Below are 23,655 nucleotides of genomic sequence, written 5' to 3' on the forward strand. Positions count from 1 at the left end.
CCGCCAATCTGATTGTAATTTGTTGGGAAATCTGTCGCCAATCTGATTGCATTCTGTAGGGATATCTGCTGCCAATTTGATTGCGTTTTATTGTGAAATCTGCCACCAATCTGATTGCATTTTGTCGGAAAATCTGCTGCCATTTGACTACTTGATGAATTATCATGAGGCATGTAACTACTTGATTATTTTATCTAAAATGTATCTGGTCGGACCTAATCTCTGTGAATAACACCGCTACTTATTTTATGTTTTTTTTTTTTTAAGTCTGCCCATGACTCATAGTGACCACGCCCATGTTCCAGTGCGTGGTGACACTCATTTATTTTTGCCGCATGTGGACATAACTCAATTGGCTGGATGGTGTAATGGTTAAGGGCTCTGCCTCTGATGCAGGAGACCAGGGTTCGAATCTTGGCTCTGCCTGTTCAGGAAGCCAGCACCTATTCAGTAGGAGACCTTAGGCAAGTCTCCCTAACACTGCTACTGCCTATAGAGCGCGTCCTAGTGGCTGCTGCTCTGGCGATTTGAGTCTGCCGGGAGAAAAGCGCAATATAAATGTTATTTGTCTTGTCTTGTCTATTGGAGACTGTCCTCAGAAGTACTCACAATCTATTCCCTACCATAAGATCATGCAAAATTTGTAGAGTGTATGTGAGCCCAAAATAGGTGGGGAGGAGGAGGAGAGGGGGCGGGCCCCAGGCTGAAACTTCCTTGGTGGGCCCTTAGTGTCCCAGTAGGACCCTGGTTCTCAGTGAGCGAGAGAGAGGGGTGTCAGGTTCCTCACAGCACCCCTGCAGCCTTCACTCAGCTACTTCCTGGTGCCACCGTGCCAGGTCTGGATGGAGTACCGGCGTCTGTTGCCTCGGGGACCCTCCCCCTGCTGCTGGAGACAGGGGGAATCATCTTCCTTCCTCGTTGTGCTGCCAAAGTTTTTAGTGCAGTTTGATTCCTCCCCTGTCTGTCACAGCTCCGGCACGAGAATTCAAGTGGGGGCATCCAGAGGACAGTGAGCACTGGAGCGTGACACTCAGCCCAGCACAGACACGCTAACGAGGGGGAAGAGAAGAGACAGTGAGAGACAGCCACAGCCAGCATGTATTGCAGGGTTAAAGACGGCAGACCCAGCCCAGCAAAGTGCTAGAGAGCATCAGAGCAGAGAGAGAGAGCCAGCCAGTCCAGGGCAATGGACTGGAGGTAATACACCCTGCCTCATGCTCTGTTACCCATAGGTATGCTCTCTTTCTTTCACCACTCTCTGTCTGTCAGCCTCTCCTCCTAAACTTCTGTCTCTCTTTTAAGCTCTGCCAGTCCTGTCACAGTCACCCCCTGTGTTCCAGCGCCTGGCTCCTCTACCTTGTCTGCCAGACTGCCTTGTTTGTCACTCAGTCCAGCCCTGTCCTGTCGCTCAGCCCAGCCCGCCAGACAGTCCTGTCACTCAGCCCAGTCTGTCTTGTCACTCAGCCCAGCCCGCCAGACTGTCCTGTCACTCAGCCCAGCCCGCCAGACTGTCCTGTCACTCAGCCCAGCCCACCAGACTGTCCTGTCACTCAGACCAGCCCGCCAGACTGTCCTATCACTCAGCCCAGCCCGCCAGACTGTCCTGTCACTCAGCTCAGCCTGCCAGACTGTCCTGTCACTCAGCCCAGCCCGCCAGACTGTCCTGTCACTCAGCCCAGCCCGCCAGACTTTCCTGTCATTCAGCCCAGCCTGCCAGACTGTCCTGTCACTCAGCCCAGTCTGTCCTGTCACTCAGTCAAGCCCGCCAGGCTGTCCTGTCACTTAGCCCAGCCCGCCAGACTGTCCTGTCACTCAGCCCAGCCCGCCAGACTGTCCTGTCACTCAGCCCAGCCCGCCATACTATCCTGTCACTCAGCCCAGCCCGCCAGACTGTCCTGTCACTCAGCCCAGCCCAGTCTGTCCTGTCACTGAGTCCAGCCCGCCAGGCTGTCCTGTCACTCAGCCCAGCCCGCCAGACTGTCCTGTCACTCAGTTCAGCCCGCTAGTCTGCCCTGTCACTCAGTCCAGCCCGCTAGTCCATCCTGTCTCTCAGTCCAGCCCACAAGACCATCCAGTCACTCAGTCCAGTCCGCCAGTCTAGCCTGTCAGTTAGGCCAGTCTGTCCTGCCAGTCCTACATTGCAATCGGACCTGCTATTCCTACCTTCCTGTCCCTAGTTCCTGTCAAGATTACCAGCCATTCCTGTCAGTTATTTCTGCTAGTTTTACCTGCTCCTCTTTCCCACAGTGTGGGGTTCACCCTAACCATTCTTAATGTTACCAGTGGGGCAATCCCAGGGGTTGTGACCTGGTTGCCACTAGGCTGTAAAGTGGTCCATCACCCACTGGGAGCACCCACACCAATCACCAATGCTGAGACCAACAGGGCCCTCACCACTTCTGTCTTTCTGCCCATCCTTTGTCTTGTACTGCCCTCCCTCTCATGCTCCCTCACCTTCCACCTCTCCGTTCAACAACTGTCTTTTGTTACCCACCCTTTCTCACTTTCTTTCTTTCTTTCTCTCTCTGCCCACCCTCTCTCCCCCTCTGTCTCTTTCCACCTCTCTGCCCACGCTCTGTCTAAGTCTACCCTCTACTGTGTGTGGAAATATATTGATGTGCATTTTTTAACTTGGAGGACTCATGATTACTTATTTTGTCATTACTTAGAGGCCTTATAGTTATTGTATTTGTCATTACTTGCAAGCCTCATGGTTCCAGTGTTTTTTCATTATTTGGAGGCCTCATAATTGCTGCGTTTGTCACTACTTCGAAGTCTTATGATTGCTGCATTTGTCATTTCTTGGAGGTCTCAAGTTTGCTGCATTTCTCATTGCTTTGAGGCCTTGTGTTTGCTGCAATTCTCATTACTTGGAGGCCTCAAGATTGCTGAATTTCTCAATACTTGTAATTTGCTCACAGTCTAATAATTTTTACCATAGATTATGTGTATGTTGGGGGAACTGCTGTTGCCAGATTGTCTATTTTGGGGGAACCACTGCCATATTATCTGTATTTTGGAGGAACCTCTGCCAAATTACGTGAATTTTTGGTGAAATGCTGTCAAGTTACATGTATTTTTGGGGGAAACACTATGGCAGAGCTCAAACTTCCCTGGCAGATTTGTTACACCACTGTTAAGGTCATCAATATTTGGACCCACTCATGACCACACCCATGTTATGTTGTGTGACCACGCCCATTTTTTGGCGTGAGCCCCGCCTGCCAGCTATTAAGCCCCTTTTGAGCCCCCCCCACCCCCACAAAAAAACTGAACCTGGAGCCGCCACTGCGCGCCGGACGAGGTAAGCTGATTGCCTGGCCGCTGCCCCTATACTCTGGCTGCACTGAGGGGAAGGGGGAGCGGGAGCACCAGGTGAAACTTCCTCCCCGCCTTCACACTGCTGTGTGTGCCCACTCCGCTCTATCATCTCTTCTGAAATAATGCCCACTGTACGATTATCTTCTGGTGTTATGCTGCCCACATTGCGATTATTCTCTGCTGAAATGTTGCACTCATTGCGATTATTCTCTGCTGAAATGTTGCACTCATTGGGCTTGATTCACAAAGCGGTGCTAACCTACTTAGCACGTCTAAAGTCTTTAGACGCGCTAACCAGGGTGCTAAGTAGGTTAGCACCGGATTTCTCAATCAGATTGCGCGCTAACTTTGCGCGCGCAAAGTTTTACGTGCGCTAAGTCCCATAGGCTTTAATGGGCACTTCGCACGGAGCGCCCTGCACTCTGTGCAGTACGCACGTAAAGTTTTATGCGCATAAAGTTTTGTGCGCGTAAAGTTTTATGCGCGATAAGCTTGTTTAGACGTGCTAAGGGGGTTTTCACAGGCGTGCTAACAGTTAGCACCGCTTTGTGAATCAAGCCCTTTGCGATTATTCTCTGCTGAAATATTGCCCACATTGCAATTATTCTCTGCTGAAATGTTGCCCACATTGCAATTATTCTATGCTGAAATGTTGCACACATTGCGATTATTTTATGGTGAAACATTGCTGCATTACGATTATTTTATGGTGAAACGCTGCCCCATTACAATTATTTTATAGTGAAACGCTGCCCCATTTTGATTATTTGGCACCTATGGGGGGGGGCATCCAAATTTTGGCAAGGGGGCCCAGTGATTTCTAGTTAGGCTCCTGACTACTACCTAACTGGGGATACCTATAGACCTGGCTATCTATACTGGGGACACCTATAGTATGTCTACATTGGGGACACTAGACCTGGCTACTTTATACTGTACTTATACTAATTATATATAGCGCCAACATATTACGCAGCGCTGTACAGAGTATGTATTGTCTTGTCACTAACTGTCCCACAGAGGGGCTCACAAACGAATCCCTACCATAGTCATATGTGTACGTATGTATCGTAGTCTAGGGCCAATTTTTAGGGTGAAGCCAATTAACTTATCTGTATCGTATGTTATTGGGATGTGGGAGGAAACCAGAGTGTCTGAAGGAAACCCACACAGACACAGGGAGAACATACAAACTCCTTGCAGATGTTGACCTGGCTGGGATTCGAACCCGGGAACCCAGCGCTGCAAGGCGAGAGCGCTAACCACTACGCCACCATGCTGCCATACTACTGTACTATATTGTACTGCCATCTTCAGCAGTACTTCACAGAGTACGTAGTCATGTCGCTGACTATCCTCTGAGGAGCTTACAATCTAATCCTGCCATAGTCTAATGTCCTACCATATTATTATGTATTTATATAGCACTGGCATCTTCTGCAGCACTTTGCAGGGAACATAGTCATGTTACTGACTTTTCTCAGAGGAGCTCACAATCTAATACATACCATTATTTTGTGCGAGAGAACACTGGCTAATGTGTGTGTTTTTTTTTTGGGGGGGGGGGGGAACATTTCCTACTTTTTTAGGGTCACTTTACTCATACCCGGGGAGAAAACATGGCCCCACCGACTTTGGGCTGCACTCTTACTAGGAAATTAATTAATTGGTCACACGCACTGTTTGTTATGGGAACGCCCTCTGCATTCTGTGGCCACGCCCATTTCCTCCTGGGGGGGGGGGGCGGCATAGGTTTAGGGTGTCTAAGGGAGCCCAAACCCTAAATACAGTCCTGCAGAGGCTGAGGAAGAAAACTGATCAGAGGAGGTAACAGGTAGCTGGGTACGCTGGAATATTGCTGTAATATTTCTAGCAACATGTAAACACCACTCCTGACTGACTGCTTGTGATGTTTCACTTCTGGCTTGAGTCTGCAGCTTGTAACAGGTCTGGCTGCTCCATGCTCGGTGAGGGAAAACCTTCATAAAGATATACTGCTAATGCCTTTCTGAACAGTCAGAAAAGTGAAGACAATAACAGTGATAACACACACATTTCTACTAATTAGAGATGGCTGGAACCTCAGATTTTGGGTCCGCGGACCACGGAAGAAAACTTCCGCAAAAGTCCACGGACCGGCGAACTGCAATAGACTTCAATGGGCAGGCAAACTTGAAAAACTACAAACACTGTTTCTGGCCACAAAAGTGATGGAAAAGATGTTTCAAGGGATCTAACACCTGGTGGGGGGCATGATACATGCCAAAAGTCCCTGGGAAAATTACGGATTTGACGCAGAGCAGGGTTATAATCCCTAAAGGGCAGAAATCACATTGCATTCCTAAATTGGAGGCATAAAGTGCTTGAAAACATCTTGCGTGTGTAGACATGGATCAGGTAGTGTAAGTAGTGTATTGCTTCACACTGACAGACCAAACTCTCTGTTTTTAGCGCACCTTAGCTGTTTGGGTAGTAATGGCCGTGCTGGTGCGCACGTTGGCGAGAGTGCAGGCAATGGCGGTTTTCCAGCCAATATGGTCGGGCTGAGGTGGGCTTAATGACAGAACAACAGTGATTGTCCAGCTGATCGAATTTGGTCTGTCCACAAAGAAGCAATGACCTTATTATCTTGGATGTGCCCCCCAACACACTCATATAGGTCATTGCTTCATTGTGATATGCAAGCCCCTTCACTACGGCAAGGTAACGATCACGAAGGGGAATTGACACATGTACATGTCTTTTGTTTTGTTGTTGCAGCCGCAGTGCAGCCAGAAAAATTAGGCATGTACACGCACCAGAAAAATTATTATTCTTTTTGGTAGAGGCCGCTGCTAGCAGCGGCCTTAAAAACTCAGGAATCCACCTGGAGCCCTGGACCCTGTTGGTGGTGGCGGAGAAGGCAGTCAAGCGGCCTGCAGGCAGAGATGCTGTGTGGGGGACTGACTTAGTCTTCGGGCAGGCAGCAGCGGCGAGCAGGCAGAGATGCTGTTAGGGGACTGACTTAGTCTTTGGGCAGGCAGTAGCCCTCCGAGATCCATGCCTCATTCATTTTAATAAAGGTGAGGTGCTGAACACTTTTTTTAACCTAGGCGACTTCTCTTCTCAGTGACAATGCCTCTTGCGGCGCTGAAGGTCCTTTCTGACAGGACGCTTGAGGCGGGGCAAGAAAGAAATTCGATGGCAAAGTGTGACAGCTATGGCCACAAGTCAAGCCTGCGCACCCAATAGTCCAGGAGTTCATTGCTGCTCAGATTGTGTATATCCGCACTTAAGGTCGGCTACCTGCCGGTTGAAGCTTTCATGGAGGGTGGATCCGGAAGGGCTGAGGCGATGTGTTGGACTAAGGAAAGCACGCATGTCTGATATCACCATCTGATCACTAGAGCGTCCTGTCCTTGCCTGCGTGGACATGGGAGGAGGAGGATTACTGACACCTTTTTTCCATTGTGCTGTGATATCACCCTTAAAGAGACACTGAAGCGAAAAAAAATTTATGATATTATGATTTGTATGTGTAGTACAGCTAAGAAATAAAACATTAAGATCAGATACATCAGTCTAATTGTTTCCAGTACAGGAAGAATTGAGAAACTCCAGTTGTTATCTCTATGCAAACAAGCCATTAAGCTCTCCGACTAAGTTAAGGTAGCCATACACTGGTCGATTTGCCATCAGATTCAACCAACAGACAGATCCCTATCTGATCGAATCTGATCAGAGAAGGATCGTATGGCTACCTTTACTGCAAACAGATTGTGAACCGATTTCAGCCTGAAACCGATCACAATCTGTTGTGGTGATGCTGCCGCCACTCCCCCCCCCCCCCCCCTGCCTGCATACATTACCTGCTCCGCTGGTGCGACTGCCCCCGGTCACCGCTCTTCTTCTCCGTCTCCGCTCTGGTCTCCGGCATGCTTCCCTTCTTCCTGTCTGGGGGAAGTTTAAACAGTAGAGCGCCCTCTACTGTTTAAACTTCCTGCCGGGACAGGAAGAAGGGAAGCATGCCGGAGACCAGAGCAGACCAGAGCGGAGACGGAGAAGAGCGGAGACCCGGGAGTCGCGCCGGCGGAGCAGGTAATGTATGCGGCTCTATTGCGTCGGTCGTCGGGCACTCGAACGCCGCTAGCGATGCGCTCTTTACCCGCGGGCGATCGACGGTTATTTTCCGCATGGCGCGATCGACGGGATCGGACGGAATGGATCGAAATTCGGCGTGTAGCGTGAACGATTGGCAGCAGATTCGATCCCAGTGATCGAATCTGCTGTCGAAACGGGCGCAAATCGGGCCAGTGTATGGCCACCTTTAGTCGTGGAGAGGGCTGTTATCTGACTTTTATTATCTCAACTGTAATTGAACTGTTTACTTTTTCTCTGCTAGAGGAGAGGTCATTACTTCACAGACTGCTCTGAAAGAATCATTTTGAATGCTGAGTGTTGTGTAATCTGCACATATTATAGAATAATGCAATGTTAGAAAAAACACTATATACCTGAAAATAAAAGTATGAGAATATTTTCTTTGCTGCTAATCTTCTAGAAATTATTCATAGTACACAACCAATTCATTATATCATATATTTTTTTTCGCTTCAGTGTCTCTTTAAACGCACTGTAAAGCATATTTCCCAAATTGTGTTGCAAGTGCTGCATCCTTTCAGCTTTGCAATTATGTGGTAACATCTCTGCCACTTTGTGCCTATACCGAGGGTCTAGTAGCGTGGCCACCAAGTACAGCTCATTCCCCTTGAGTTTTTTTATACGGGAGTCCCTTAACAGGCTGGACAGCATGAAAGACCCCATCTGCACAAAGTTGGATGTCAACCTACCAGTCATCTCCTCTTGCTCTTCCTCAGGGGAGTTCTCCTCCTCCCCCCAGCCATGAACAATACCACGGGAAAGGTGAGCAGCACAAGCCCCCTGCGATGCCTGCTGCAGTTGTTCTTGAGCCTCCTCCTCAAAGCCACCTGACTCCTCTTCCCCAGATGACTCCTCCTCCTCCCTCTTCCATTGTGATGCTGCAAGTGTTGATGACACATCTGGTTCTGGTGATGGTTGAAACAACTCTTCCTCTTCTTCCTGTTCACACTCCTCTACAATTTGATCCACAACAAGAAATTATATGGGATCAGTTCGCTGATGGCACCTTCACTGCCACTCACCAGGTTTGTCACCTCCTCAAACCGACGCATAAGCCTGCAGGCATTATGAGTGTCCAGTACTTCGACCAGAAAAAAACCCAGCTCCCCAGAGGCAGAGCCTGACCTTGTACCGAAGTTGTACAGATACTCGTTGGCAGCTTTCTCCTGTTGTAGCAGGCAGTCAAACATGAGGAGCATTGAATTCCAGCGAGTCGGGCTATCGCAAATCAAGCGCCTCACCGGCAAGTTGTTTCTCCGCTGAATATCGGACAAGCGAGCTATGGCCGTGTAGAGACACCTGAAATGCCTACACACCTTCTTGGACTGCCTCAGGACCTCCTGCAAGCCTGGGAACTAACTCACAAATCTTTGGATTATAAGATTCAGCACACGTGCCATGCAGGGAACATGTGTCAACTTGCCCAAATTCAAAGCCGAAATGAGATTGCTGCTGTTGTCACACACCACGTTGCCGATCTCCAGTTGGTGCGGGGTCAGCCACTGATCCACCTGTTTGTTCAGAGCGGCCAGGAGTGCTGGTCCGGTGTGACTCTCAGTTTTGAGGCAAGATATGTCCAAGATGGCGTGACACTGTCGTACCTGTCATGCGGCATAGGCCCTGGGGAGCTGGGGGAGTACAGTTTGAAAAGAAAATGCAGTAGTAGAGTAGCACTCAGATGAGGACGAGGAGGATGACAGAGAAGAGGATGTAGCAGGAGGAGTAGGAGGAGAAGGAGAGGAGGTAGCAGCAGGCCTGACTGCAATCCGTGGATGTATCACCACCAAGTCTGCTGCACAGCCAGGTACTCCATGCTTGCCAGCGGTCACCAGGTTGACCCAATGTGCCATATAAGTAATGTACCTGCCCTGACCGTGCTTTGCAGACCAAGCATCCGTGGTCAGATGGACCCTTGACCCAATGCTTTGTGCCGGAGATTACACCACTTCAACATCACGGTACAGTGTGGGCATCGCCTTTTTTGAAAAATAATTGCAGCCTGGTATCTTCCATTGCAGTATCCCAATCGCCACAAATTTTCGGAAGGCTGCAGAGTCCACCAACTTGTATGGTAACAGCTGGCGGGCTAACAGTTCCGCCAAGCCAGCTATCAGACGCTGGGCAAGGGGGTGACTGGCAGACATTGGTTTCTTCAGCTGAAATATTTCCTTTACAGACACCTGGCTGCTGTGGGCAGAGGAGCAGGAACCGCTCAAAGTGAGAGGCGGAGTGAAGGAGGGTGGCTGCGAAGGTGCAAGAGCAGAAGAGGATACAGCGGCTGAAGATGCTGCACCTAGAGGAGGCAAAGGGTGGCTTTGCGTTTGCGTGCTGCTTTTCCTGCTTTGAGCTTATCCCATTGGTGTTTGTGCTTATTGATCAAGTGCTTTCATAAAGCTGATGTCCCTAGGTGGGTGTTGCTTTTTCCACGACTCAATTTTTGGTGGCAGAGAGTACAGATGGCATTGCTGTAATCTGAGACAGAGAAACAAAAACATTTCCATACTGGTGATCTCTGGGATGGCATTTGAGTGGTGGCGGCAGCTGATGTTGAAGCGCGTGTTGGCTGGCTGTCCCTTGGATGGCGATACATGCCGCTGGAGCATGCATCAAAAAAAAGGGCGCGAGATGTAGCTGAAATTATAAGTTGTAATGTAAAACAATATTTTTCGTTTATAGCTTATAAACGAAAATCTAGTGCTAAATAGGCTGAATAAACGGAAATGAAACGGCAAAATACCATCTATAACAAAAAACAAAAACCGGAAATGAAACGTCAAATAAAGTCTATAACAAAAAACGATATTTACATTTGTATTAACCATAGTAATACAATGGTACATTTTACAGATATTTTACTGAAATTATACCTAACTGTAGGCTCACATCCCTGTCTAGTCCTGTCTCATGCCTTTAGGCAAAGCAAAGTGTAACGCTCGGTGAAGCACAGAGAGGTCTGATTACCGGTGACCTGCAGCGTCACGGGGAATACAGACGTATACCAGATTATATGTGATCTGCAGTATCACCGATAATCCAATATACCAGCTAACCTCTGTTCACCGGAGTAGAGTGTAGTGTTTTGGTGTAACAGTAACACTTAGAGGACTAGACCTCAGTACAGTAAGACGTACCGTACAGATTACTTCCGCACCCCTGAACTCTCCAAGACGGGAGGAGTCAGACTGCTAGCAAGAAGTATCTTCTGAAAGTCACCCTCAGGCGGAAGGGTTACTAACAGAACGAAGAACCTCCTCCAATGATGAGGTCGGTTCTCGAGGTCGGACAAGCCAGGTCGTACACACACAGACAGATAAAGTACAAGATCGAGAGGCAGAGGCGTAGTCAAGGTACAGGCAGGGTTCGGCAACGGGGTATCAGATATATCGGGGTACAGAATCAGGAGGCAGAAACAGAGTCTAGGAGCGAGCCGGGGTTCGGCAACGGAGTATCAGAAATAACGAGGTACAAGATCAAAGTTCAGAAGAGTAGTCAAGGCAGGCAAGAAGTCATAACAAATAATCACAATCAAACTAGTACTTTAAGCTATCAACGAATCTAGCTTTAGTGTAGGATTACAGCTCCAGCTGGTCCCGGCACACTAACGGATCTGACTAACGGATCTGGGTGCTCCCACGTGTGTGAACGCAACGCCAGACACCAGAGAAGTGAACAGCCGGCAGTATATATACTCTAAAGTTCCTCCAGCACCTCACTCAGTGATGAGCCAATGAGGTGCAGAATCCGAGTCAGCTGACCAGCCTGGTCAGCTGACTCCCCTCTACCTGTCATAAATCTCCCTTGAGTGCGCGCGCGTCACTCTGAATACTGAGGGACTACGAGTCCCAGCCAGCGCAGCCCCGCTCAGCGGTGACTCCGCAGCGGGGACCGGCGGGCTACTCGCCGCACCCAACGCGGCGGTTTCGCCGCGTTCTGCGGCCTCATGCACGGAGGCAGCCGCCTCATGATGCGAGGAGGCGGCTGCCTCTCCGTGCGAGACAAGGCTGAGTGCGGAAGGAGCCGCCCGCCGCCGGCTCATGGCGGCGGCTCCTCCGCGCTTTCTCACACAAAGGAGTCGGAGAGTCAACCATTGAATCTACTGTGGGCAACGAGCATAGTGTAGAGCAGTTTCACCCAATGGATAAATGAGTTCCCCACATTAGACTTTCCCATTCGATGGAATCAAACATCTTCTCGGCATAGAAGGAGGATACAATTCTTGTTCCAGCATTATTATGCTCAGTTTTCTCATTACCCCTTACATTACCCCTTCGACTCCATCATGCACCATGCCAACACCTCATCATTCCCATCCATACTAATGGAATGCATCACTAGCCTCAGCCCCACACTATCACCCAAGGAATAGAGTCCTGAACCCTGTGGGCAACAATAATTGTGCATCTGTGCGCACTTGAAGTAGTATAGTATAATATCTAACAGATTGTGTACAGATCTAATAGGGGAACATATGACATGTTGCATATGAGTACAACAGCAGCCAAGCTCAGTCATGATTCAATACAGTGGTTGCCCCTGCAGCCTCGAGTAAGCACCTGGCTGATGCACAGGAGCAGCTGACAGGTGGTGAATTCAGCCTCCTGTGAACCAAGGCGTGCTTTAAAATTTCAAAGTTGCCAAAGATGTCACATCTGAATTAGTTTGAGAACCTAGATCCATTGACCTAGACAAAGGCTGCCTAATTCATTTTAACTTTCATGGTGCCTTAGGCATCTCCCCATCTTACCACCCACCTCTTTGGCACTCCAGTAGAAATGGCACTGGGTGCACCTGCTGTGAATATGGCAAAACAATAAATTAGAATCAATATACAAAAAAAAGAAAAAAAGAAAATCACCAGAAGTAAAAATATTTACACAATATAAAGGCTGATATAAGTAAAAATTGATCTGAAAACTACTGTGAGGATGACATCTAGTGGCCAAATATGCCATCAATCTCATACTGATATACAGTATGTCACAAAAGTACACCCCTCACATTTTTGTAATTATTTTTTCATATCTTTTCATGGGACAACACTGAAGATATGCCACTTTGATACAAAGTGAAATAGTGTAGTAGACAGGTGGTAACAGGCAGCACCCAACCATCCAGATGCGACATACTTTTGGTCGTTGTCCCTCTGTCTCCAGGAACAGCAGGTAGAAACTCCAAGAGACGAGACCCAGCACCGTCTTCAAGTGTATTTCAAGCTCTTTATTTGTTTAAAGCATCAAAAACATAAAAAAGTGCAAGTCTGTGCGACGTTTCGAGAGGAGTAGAGATGGCCTGAACGGTTCACCGGCGAACGGGAACCGGCGAACTTCCGGGGTTCGCGATCGCGGAGAACCACGAACTTCTCTGGAAGTTCGATTTGCCCCCATAGTGCATCATTAGGGTCAACTTTGACCCTCTACATCACAGTCAGCAGGCACATTGTAGCCAATCAGGTTACACTCCCTCCTGGAGGCCCCCCCCCTTATAAAATGCAGGCAGCGTCAGGCATTGGACTTATTCGTGTGCATGCAGTAATAAGAGAAGGGAGAGCTGCTGCAGAGGAGAGAGCTATAGGGAAAGCTTAGTTAGGCTCTTGTAGGCTTGTTAGCTTGCTCCTTGCTGATTCTTATTGCTAAAAAAACACCCCTCAACAGCTCTTTTGAGAGCTAATCTTGTTCTTGTGATTCTTTTTTTTTTTTTTTTTGTGGCCCACTTGCATTATATACAGCCCTGTCAGTAAGTCGCAGCTGGCCTTTGGCCCCTTGGTGGTAATTCCTACTGTGCACCTACATACCTATATCTACGTGAGCGCACGCATTGTTAATACCACCAGTCATTGCACCTATTCACGGTACCTGTGTGTGTGTGACAGGCAGCTTCACATTTGTAATCCAAAGCATTGCACCTGTTCACTGTTCAGTGCACCTACCTACCTACCTACGTGAGCGCACGCATTGTTAATACCACCAGTCATTGCACCTGCTCACGGTACCTGTGTGTATGTGTGTGACAGGCAGCTTCACATTTGTAATCCCAATCACTGCACCTGTTCACTGTTCAGTGCACCAACCTACCTATACCTACATGAGCGCACGCATTGTTAATACCACCAGTCATTGCAACTGTTCACGGTACCTGTGTGTGTGTGTGACAGACAGCTGCACATTTGTAATCCCAATCACTGCACCTGTTCACTGTTCAGTGCACCTACCTACCTACCTATACCTACGTGAGCGCACACTTTGTTAATACCACCAGTCATTGCACCTGTTCACGGTACCTGTGTGTGTGTGTGACAGGCAGCTGCACATTTGTAATCCCAATCACTGCATACATGTTCACTGTTCAGTGCACCTACCTACCTATACCTACGTGAGCGCACGCATTGTTGATACCACCAGTCATTGCACCTGTTCACGGTACCTGTGTGTATGTGTGTGTGTGACAGGCAGCTGCACATTTGTAATCCCAATCACTGCACCAGTTCACTGTTCAGTGCACCTACCTACCTACTTGAGCGCACGCATTGTTAATACCACCAGTCATTGCACCTGTTCACGGTACGTGTGTGTGTGTGTGTGTGTGTGTGTGTGTGTGTGTGTGTGTGTGTGTGTGACAGGCAGCTGCACATTTGTATTTCAAAGTATTTATTGAAGTTTTTCAAGAAATTTTACAAGAAGGTATATCTCGTAGGGATTACAGAACAAACATAGATATAATTATAGATAACAGTGAGGCAACAACATGTGGTATAGCAAATTCTCATCAACCTGCTGTATAAAGTTGTCTTGTGTATTAAGGGAGGAGTGACCAAAGCAAAATGAAACAAAATAATACATGGGGGGGTATGAAGGGTTGTCCCGGGCTCGTGGCCGGTAAAGGGCCACGATTGGGGAGCTTCATTCTCAGCTGGGAATACAGTGTACCTCAGAGGATATAATCCAACTGTGTGAGGCATGCAATGGAGGGTATGTAGGGTAAGGAGGCCGACCTTAGGGGAGAGGAGGTCGGGCTAGGGGTAGCTGTGGAAGCCGGCTCTGAGCAGTGAGCAGGGGCCTCTGCAATACGGAAATGTTGTATCTTTTACTCGGGAAGGGAGAAGGGAGCAGAAAGGAGAAACAGAGAAAGAGAAATTAGAAAGGAGGAAAGTAGGAAGAGTCAAGAAAGAGGAGAGAAGGAAGGGACCCATCTCACAGCCTAGTGATAAGTGCGTCGTCCAAGGTGGGATGTTCCCGTTGGATGCAGGGGTCCCAGGTATTCTCAAAACTTTTGTGAGTGTCTCGAAGTATACTTGTGAGCTTCTTGTTAATCATATATTGGTTCATTCTAGTTCTGACTTCCTCGAAATTGACAGTGGGTTTCTTCCAGTTTCTAGCTATGGACATGGTGGCTGCTGAGAGGACAAAAGAGGCTAATTTATTTTGCCTGAACGTTAGCGAGTCTACTTTTGCATGTAGTAGGGCATGCCAGGGGTTTTTGGGGATCGGTTTATGAAATAGAGAGGATAGTGCCAGAACCTTAAGAGGCGAGGACATGACCACCAAGTGTGTAGCATGTCTCCAATTACTCTGCAGCCTCTAAAACAGAAGGGGTTGGCTGAGGGGAAGACTTTCGCTATTCTGGCCGGGACCAAGTACCACCTAGTCATGACCTTGTATGCTGCTTCCACTGTATGTAGATTACTGGAGCAGCGTGAGACCCTCCCTTAAATATCCACCCAGTCTTCTCTGTCTCTGGTTTCCGACAGGTCGGCTTCCCACCTAGATACATATGTGTGTTGGATGGGCTGCTTGGGACGGGTGAGGAAGGAATATATTGTGGAAATTAAGCCTCGGGTGTTTGGACGGCGGAGGCAGATGTTCTCGTATGGGGTGAGGTCGGTCGAAAGGTCTCTATCTTTGATCAGTGTGGAGATCCAGTGTCTAATTTGGAGATACCGGAAAAATTCGGATCTAGGAGTTTGGTATTTTTCTCGGAGCTCAGACCAGGAGTGAATACCCCTGTAGGAAAGGAAATGGGTGATACAAGTTAGTCCACGTTCTGTCCACCAGGAAAATGCCCCAGGGCTTTCCAGGCCAGGGAAAAATAGGGGGTTCCCGACGAGAGGGAGTAGAGGTAAGTGAGGGGATTGCAGGTTGGCTGAGTAGCGTAGGGAATCCCAGACCTGGAGGCTGTGAGCTAAGGGAGGGCTGATTGTGGGTGGTCTTAGTTTATGTGGAAGCCACACTAAGGTGCTGGGCAGAGAGGGCGCACAATCTGGTATTTCCAAAAATACCCAAAGAGGAGTGTCTTGGGATTGGAAAAGCCTGGTTAGTTGACTTATAGTTGCGGCTTTGTAATAGGAGCTAATCTGGGGAACTCCTAGCCCGCCATCAAATTTGTGTGCAAACATAGTTGATTTTTTAACCCGTGGCCCTTTATGCCCCCAAATAAAGGACATGACTCTGGACTGGAAGATTCGGAGGTAGTGGTCAGGTACTTTCACTGGAAGGGTGCGGAAATAGTAGAGAAGCTTAGGTAGGTACATCATTTTTATTGAATTGATTTTACCCAACCAGGATATGGGGTTAGAGGACCATCTATCCGTCATAGCTGATAATGACTTGAGTAATGGAGGGTAGTTAGCTGAAAAAAGGGAGGTATACGAGGGAGTCAGGGTAATACCTAGATAGGGGAGTGTTTGAACCCATTGGAAGGGGCTTGAATCTTTAAGGGCCTCGTAATTTTTTAGATTTAGGGTGATGTTCATGGCTTTGGATTTTGCCGGGTTAATTCCCAAGCCAGAGATCTTTGCAAATTCTTCAAAGGCTTGAAGCACATTAGGTATTGAGATATGGGGCTGCGTGAGAAATAGCAGAGTGTCGTCAGCAAACATCAGTATTTTATGATCAATACCGGCTCTCTCAACGCCATTAATGTTAACATTGTCTCTAAGAGAACATGCAAAGGGCTCTAAGGCTAGGATAAAGAGTAGGGAGGACAGCGGGCATCCCTGCCTTGTGCCTCTGTTAATTGGGAACACTTCTGAGCTGTGGCCTGAGAAGCAGACCATGGCCGTGGGGTGCGAGTAAATACCTGCTATCCATGATAGGAAATTTGAATCGAATCCCCATTTGCGCAGGGCATGAGTAAGGTATGTCCAGGAAAGGGTATCAAATGCCTTATATATATCAAGTGCTAGCGCCACCCCGGGGATTTTTTGGCGTTGTAAATGATGGATAAGGAGGATGGCCCTCCTGGTGGCATCTTCGGCCTGTCTTCCTGGAACAAACCCTACCTGGTCTCTGTGAATGAGAGCAGGTAGAACCGTGTTCAGTCGCAAAGCCAGTATTTTGCCCAATAGCTTAAAGTCAACATTAATTAGTGAGATTGGGCGGAACTGATGTGTGCTGTCCCATTCCTGGTCTATTTTAGGGATCATTGAGATTTGAGCTTTGAGCATATTATGGGGGGAAGATTGCCCTCTCTGAGTTCATTGAAGCAGTTGGCCAAAACTGGGGCCAAGAGATCAGCTGTTTTTTTATAATATTGGGCCGAAAAGCCATCAGGGCCGGGGGACTTATTTACCTTTAGGGTCTTCATGGACTGAAGTACCTCGAGAGTGGTAATTGGGGCGCTTAGTCGAGACGCCGTATCAGGGGACAATCTAGGGAGAGAAATTTGCTCCAAGAAATTGGTGATGTCCTGTTCAGGAGCGTCAGGGGACTTTGAGTATAGGTCAGAGATAAACCGAGAGAAAATATCAACAATTTTACGGGGATTAGCTACCGCCTGACCTGATTGATCTCGAACCTTAAGGATTGTGGGGTAAGGAGGCCGATTTTTAAGTGCTCTTGCAAGTAAAGTGAGGGGTTTGTTTGCGTTATAATAGAACATCTGCCTCCGGCACCTCAGCTGTCTCTCTACTCTGTCCGTGAGGAGCAGGTCTAGTTCTGTTCGGAGTTTGTCTCTGATTAGCCTATTGATACGTGAAGGGGATTGTTTCCAGTCTTGCTCGGCTTTATCCACTTTAAAGGAGAGTTCCTCAATTTTAGAGTTTCTCTGCCGCTTAAGCCCGCTTGCCTGACCCATTAAGAAGCCTCTAATGGTGGCTTTGTGTGCCTCCCACAGGACCATGAAAGAGGACACAGAGCCGGTGTTGTACATAAAATATTTTTTTATTCTGTCTTTCAGTTGGTTTAGGAGGTCCTCCCTGGCCAAGAGGGAGTCATTAAGACACCAGAGGAACTCTTTCCGAGGTAGCGGTGACAGTGTGCAACAGATGGAGATGGGAGAATGGTCTGACCAGGGGGTGTTATGGATTTTGGCCGCAGGAACTAAATGGAGAAAGCGTTGTTGTACAAAAATGTGATCAATACGGCTAAAGCTATTATGAGCGCAAGAGTAGAAAGTGAAATCTTTAGTCGTTGGAAAGAGCTCTCTCCAAACGTCCACAAAGCCATATTTGTCTAGTAATTGCTTAATTTTCAGGCCTTGGGTGTCAGGGATCTCAACTGTAGGACTAGAGTGAGGGTTTCTTTGTCTATCCAGCTTAGCATTCAAAGTAGCATTTGTGTCACCGGTGACAATGATCTGGCCGGAGCCATGCTGGGCTAATACTTGCAGAAAATGAGAGTAGAAATTGGATTGGTGTGCGTTTGGAGCATAGTAGGAGGCTATTGTAATTTCTTGGTCATATAAAGTGCCTATGAGTATTAAATATCTGCCAGTGGGATCCGCTATTTTTTTTGTGCAGACAAATGGGAGGTTTCGTCTAATCGCGATGATAACCCCGCGGACTTTGGTGCGGGCGCAGGCAAAGAGGCAGGTTGGGAAGTTTCTACTGAGATATCTGGGGCAAGATTCAACGGAGAGTCTGGTCTCCTGAAGGCAGACTATGTCCGCTTGACATGATTTGTAATAGTTAAATGCTTTTCACCTTTTATGTGGGGAACCGAAGCCTTGGACGTTATGTGAAAATATTTTGAGAGTGTTGGCCATCATGGAGGGTTAAATATGAGGACTGAGCGCGACAAGGCCATGAGATGGGTGTCCCAGAGAGGAAGGGAGTTATGAAGGAAGAAAGAGAAAAGCAGGAGTAAAGAAGACCAGAAGCACACCAGGATTATGGGTGTTCTGGAGGTGAAGAGACATGCTGTATCAATTGGAGGCCCAAAGGCCTGGCTGAGTGGGAGGTTGGACCGTGTGACGGTCGGAGTCGGAAATTTCCAGAGGAGCAAGGAGTCCACTGGAAAAGGGGACTCCAGTAGTGTCAGTGGGGGACATGTGTCAGCCGACTGCCCCACCTGCAGTGAAGAACATGTATGAACAGGGCACCGGAAAAGGTGGGGGGGGGGGTGGGTGAGTGGAGGGGGGAGGAAGGTGCATCTATGAACATGTGATAGGCGGGAACCCCGGGAGGTTAGTAGCTGCTCTGTAGTGCGGCTAAGGATGAGGTTTGGATGGCCTCGGTTCAGTAGGACCAGGGAAACTCGAATTGCTATGCTCACTCCTGTCGAGGACTGCTCCCGGTTCTGCGACCCACAAAGAACTGGTAGCAGGGCGGCTCAGTATGAACTGATACAGGAGGCCCTCCACGGGCCAACCAAGCCCGCATAGGGGGTATGCTGAATCTCTCGGGTCCTAGTTTTGGTTTTTAGAAGGGATCACTCCCCAGACGCAGCCATCAACGGCCTATGTGCATCACAGAAAGAGGTGTGGGGTCCTCAGTTGTAGTGAATACATAAAGATTTAGAGAGCCCATGATACTATGGATGAAAACAAAGTGTGCTATTGATGCCATCTAGTGGCGGAATTTTGAATTTAGATGAATGGCTGATGTGGATAGGAACTGTCCATCTTAGGTCGGACAAGGGGGGGTTCTTGTGTTTTAGCTAGCTGGCATACCGTGATACAGCAGCATACTACTCAGGAGACTATGTTCTTATTGGAAGAATTAGTGACTCTTATCCTGCACGTTCTGTCCTTGATTCGCTTGGACAGCTTTTGCATTATCTGAGGGTAAAGTCAATCTTACATGAATTTGCACGTGCTCAGTGGCAATCGTATGCTGTTCAGTCAGGCAGGCCAGAGTGGCGGCTCACTCGCTGTGGAGTGCAGTTTGGAAGGGAAGGGGTGAGGCATATAAGCAATCAGGGCATCACTTATAGAGAGCTGCTCTTAGAGAGAATATGTTGTAGCACACTCTATTTTCACAGAAAATATAATAATAAATGCCTTATAGAGCCGTGGTTCAGATACCTAGCAGTTAGTCAGGATGCAATTTAGGACACACTATAATGATACATCTAGGTCATAGTCATAGGCACTCAATAATAATAATAATAAAAAAAAAAAGATTATACACTGACTGCAAAGAGTCCCAGGTCCCCTGTGTGACTGGTGTGAAATAAGGAAAATAGCGGGTACTATCCCGGTGGGGCCTGGCCCTCAGTGCAGGGCAGACATGTAACAGAGCGCATGGTGCCAAATGCTAAGGCTTGTATTAGGGCTAAGATGATTATACTCGCGAGCATGAAATACTCTCACTTTTAAGCATAGCCAGAGACGCAATTTGAGCAGCCAGCAACCATGAGGCAGGGTTTCAAAGTACAACATTGAAATGCACAATCTTAATAAACATTCACCTGCGAATCGTGCCAGGATTAAGTCTGTGGAGCAGAAAGTTAGGGAAGGGGCCACCGGTTAGGACATAGAGGCCAAACAGAGGAAGTGAAGGTCAGCGACTCCATTTTAGGGCTGGCTCCATTTTGAAGTGAAGAGAAAAAAATAAATAAATAAATAAATAAAAATAAAAGGGGAAGGGGGCCGCCCGGATTTAAACTAAACAGGAACTGTCCAAAAAGTTGTGCAACAGTCAAAATCCCATATAAATCGAACGTCTGGGAGCATCGGCCCAGGTAACATCAAATGTCTAACGAAGTAAACAGGGGAAGCAGCGGGGAGATCCGCAACTAAGTGTCCCGTAAGCCATGTGGGCGTAGTGTAGAGTTTGTGGTTGGGGGTCAGGGAAGAGGGGGAAAAAGGAAAAAACTACAACGTCTTACCCAACCAGAATATAAAACTGAAGTGTGGGAGTTCGGGTCCTTATCCGTGCTTCCAGGGGAAGAGAGCGCTGCGTAAAAGGAGTCCACATAGTGACCCGTCATGGTGGTGCAGCACGATCCGCTTCCTCCGGCGGCTTCGGGGATGATCTAGCCAAGCGAGGTGTGGAATCCTGGGGTCTGGAGCCTCGTGGGGAAGATGATCTCTGGCCTCCGGGACTCTGGGAGGACCGGGCGTCCTCCGGAGATGAGAGCAGATGAAGCTTCTCCAAAAGCTGTTGTGCTTCGTCGGGTGAAGAGACCACATGGGTACGGCCCGAGGTGGTGAAAATGAGTTTAAACGGGAAGCCCCACTTGTACTTGATGCTGCGGGCAGCCAGGGCCGATGTGTACAGCTTCATAGCCCGCCATTTTAGAATGGTTGAGGAGGCTAAATCAGCAAAAATTTGGTAGCTGTGGCCCTGGAAGTTCAGCGGCTCCTTTTCGCGCGCTGCTTGCAGGATGGCCTCCTTTGTTCTATAAAATGTAAATTTCACTAGTATATCTCTGGGCAGGCCGTTAGCTTTAACCGGGCCCAGAGCCTGGTGGATTCTGTCCATCTCGAGTCGCTCTATGGGGATCGCTGGGGCTAGTTCTTGGAACAGTGCCGTGGCAGTTGAGGTTAGATCTTGAATTGTCTCCGGGAGCCCTCTGATTCTCAGATTACACCTCCGAGAGCGGTTCTCCGAGTCTTCCAAACTGAGCTTAGCTTCCATCAATTCAGCTTTCACATCAGCCAGTTCTTTCTCATGAGCATCCAGTACAGTAGAGGCTTTGTTAGCTTTATCCTCTAGGTCTCCGGTCCGGCAGGCTAGGTCCCGGATCTCTTTTCTTAGCTGGTGAGCTATCTTGTTTGCCACCGTGTCTAGCTCGCGATGGAGGAGAGCTTTAAACTTGTCCAGGAGAAGAGCATTTTTCGGGGTCCAATCTGGGGGCTCGTCTGATCTCTCCTGGCTTCTCTGAGAGCCTTTGCGCTTCTTGGATTGTGATCTTGGATATGAAGCAACCGTCACGTCTGAGCACGAGGAGGCTGGGGACGCCATGTTCTCCAGGCCGCAGCGGCGCCTTGTCATCGGGGCTGGAGTGGAGGAAGACTCGGCTCGGGAGTCAGATCGGCCCATAGTTGCTCGGGTGTTCACTCTTTAGCTACGAGGGGTGAGTGGAGGGAAAACGGTGCCTAATGGGGGCAAAATTATACATTAAGGCAGTCGGCTGTGCGGAGCGAAGCTAGAGAGCGTCCATCTCTCAAGCGTGCCAGCCACGCCACCTGCAGCTGCACATTTGTAACACCAATCCCTGCATACCTGTTCACTGCACCTGTGTGACCGCATGCTGTTTAGTATACGAGTCCGCGCATACCTGTTTACTGCACCTGTGTGACAGCTGCACATTGTATTGTAATACCAGTCACTGCATACCTTTCACTGCACCTGTGTGACTGCACATTGTATTAGTCAAGTCAGTGCATACCTTTCACTTCATCCCCCCGATATGGACAAAACAACAGGCAGAGGCAGACCCAGAGGCACACCAATCGGCAGGTCTGTTCGAGGTCGTGCTGACGTGATTTCGTGTGGCCCTGGCCCAAAGTACAGTGCTCACAAGAAGGCACATCCCATCAACTCCCAAGATTGTCAGGACGTGGTTGACTATTTAACACAGAACACCTCATCTTCCGCAACTACTCCAAGTACCACATAGACCTAGCTACATATACTGGGTACACCTATACACCTGGCTACATATACTGGGGATACCTACAAACCTGGCTGCATATACTGGGGACAATTACACCTGGCTACATATACTGTGGACACCTATAAACCTGGCTACATATACTGTGGACACCTATACACCTGGCTACATATACTGGGGACAGCTATACACCTAGCTACATATACTGGCGGCACCTACAAACCTGGCTGCATATACTTGGGACACCTATACACCTGGTTACATATACTGGGGGCACCATACACCTGGCTACGTATACTGGGGACACCTATACACCTGGCTACATATACTGGGGGCACCTACAAACCTGGCTGCATATACTAGGGACATATACACCTGGCTACATATTCTGGGGACACCTATACACCTGGTTACATATACTGTGGACACCTATACACCTGGCTACATATACTGTGGACACCTATACACCTGGCTACATATACTGTGGACATCTATACACCTGGCTACATATACTGGGGACACCTATACACCTGGCTACATATACTGGGGCCACCTACAAACCTGGCTGCATATACTGGGGACACCTATACACCTGGCTACATATACTGGGGGCACCATACACCTGGCTGCATATACTGGGGACACCTATACACCTGGCTACATATACTGGGGGCACCTACAAACCTGGCTGCATATACTAGGGACATATACACCTGGCTACATATTCTGGGAACACCTATACACCTGGCTACATATACTGGGGAAACCTATACACCTGGCTACATATACTGTGGACACCTATACACCTGGCTACATATACTGGGGACACCTATACACCTGGCTACAAATACTGGGGACACCTATACACCTGGCTACATATACTGGGGGCACCTACAAACCTGGCTGCATATACTGGGGACACCTATACACCTGGCTACATATACTGGGGGCACCATACACCTGGCTGCATATACTGGGGACACCTATACACCTGGCTACATATACTGGGGGCACCTACAAACCTGGCTGCATATACTAGGGACATATACACCTGGCTACATATTCTGGGAACACCTATACACCTGGCTACATATACTGGGGAAACCTATACACCTGGCTACATATACTGTGGACACCTATACACCTGGCTACATATACTGTGGACACCTATACACCTGGCTACATATATTGGGGGCACCTACAAACCTGGCTGCATATACTGGGGACATATACACCTGGCTACATATACTGTGGACACCTATACACCTGGCTACATATACTGGGGACACCTATACACCTGGCTACATATACTGGGGACAGCTATACACCTGGCTACATATACTGGGGACAGCTATACACCTGGCTACATATACTGGGGACACCTATACACCTGGCTACATATACTGGGGACACCTATACA

This window comes from Hyperolius riggenbachi, chromosome 8 (assembly GCF_040937935.1).
Source record: "Hyperolius riggenbachi isolate aHypRig1 chromosome 8, aHypRig1.pri, whole genome shotgun sequence".
Classification (NCBI taxonomy): Eukaryota; Metazoa; Chordata; class Amphibia; order Anura; family Hyperoliidae; genus Hyperolius; species Hyperolius riggenbachi.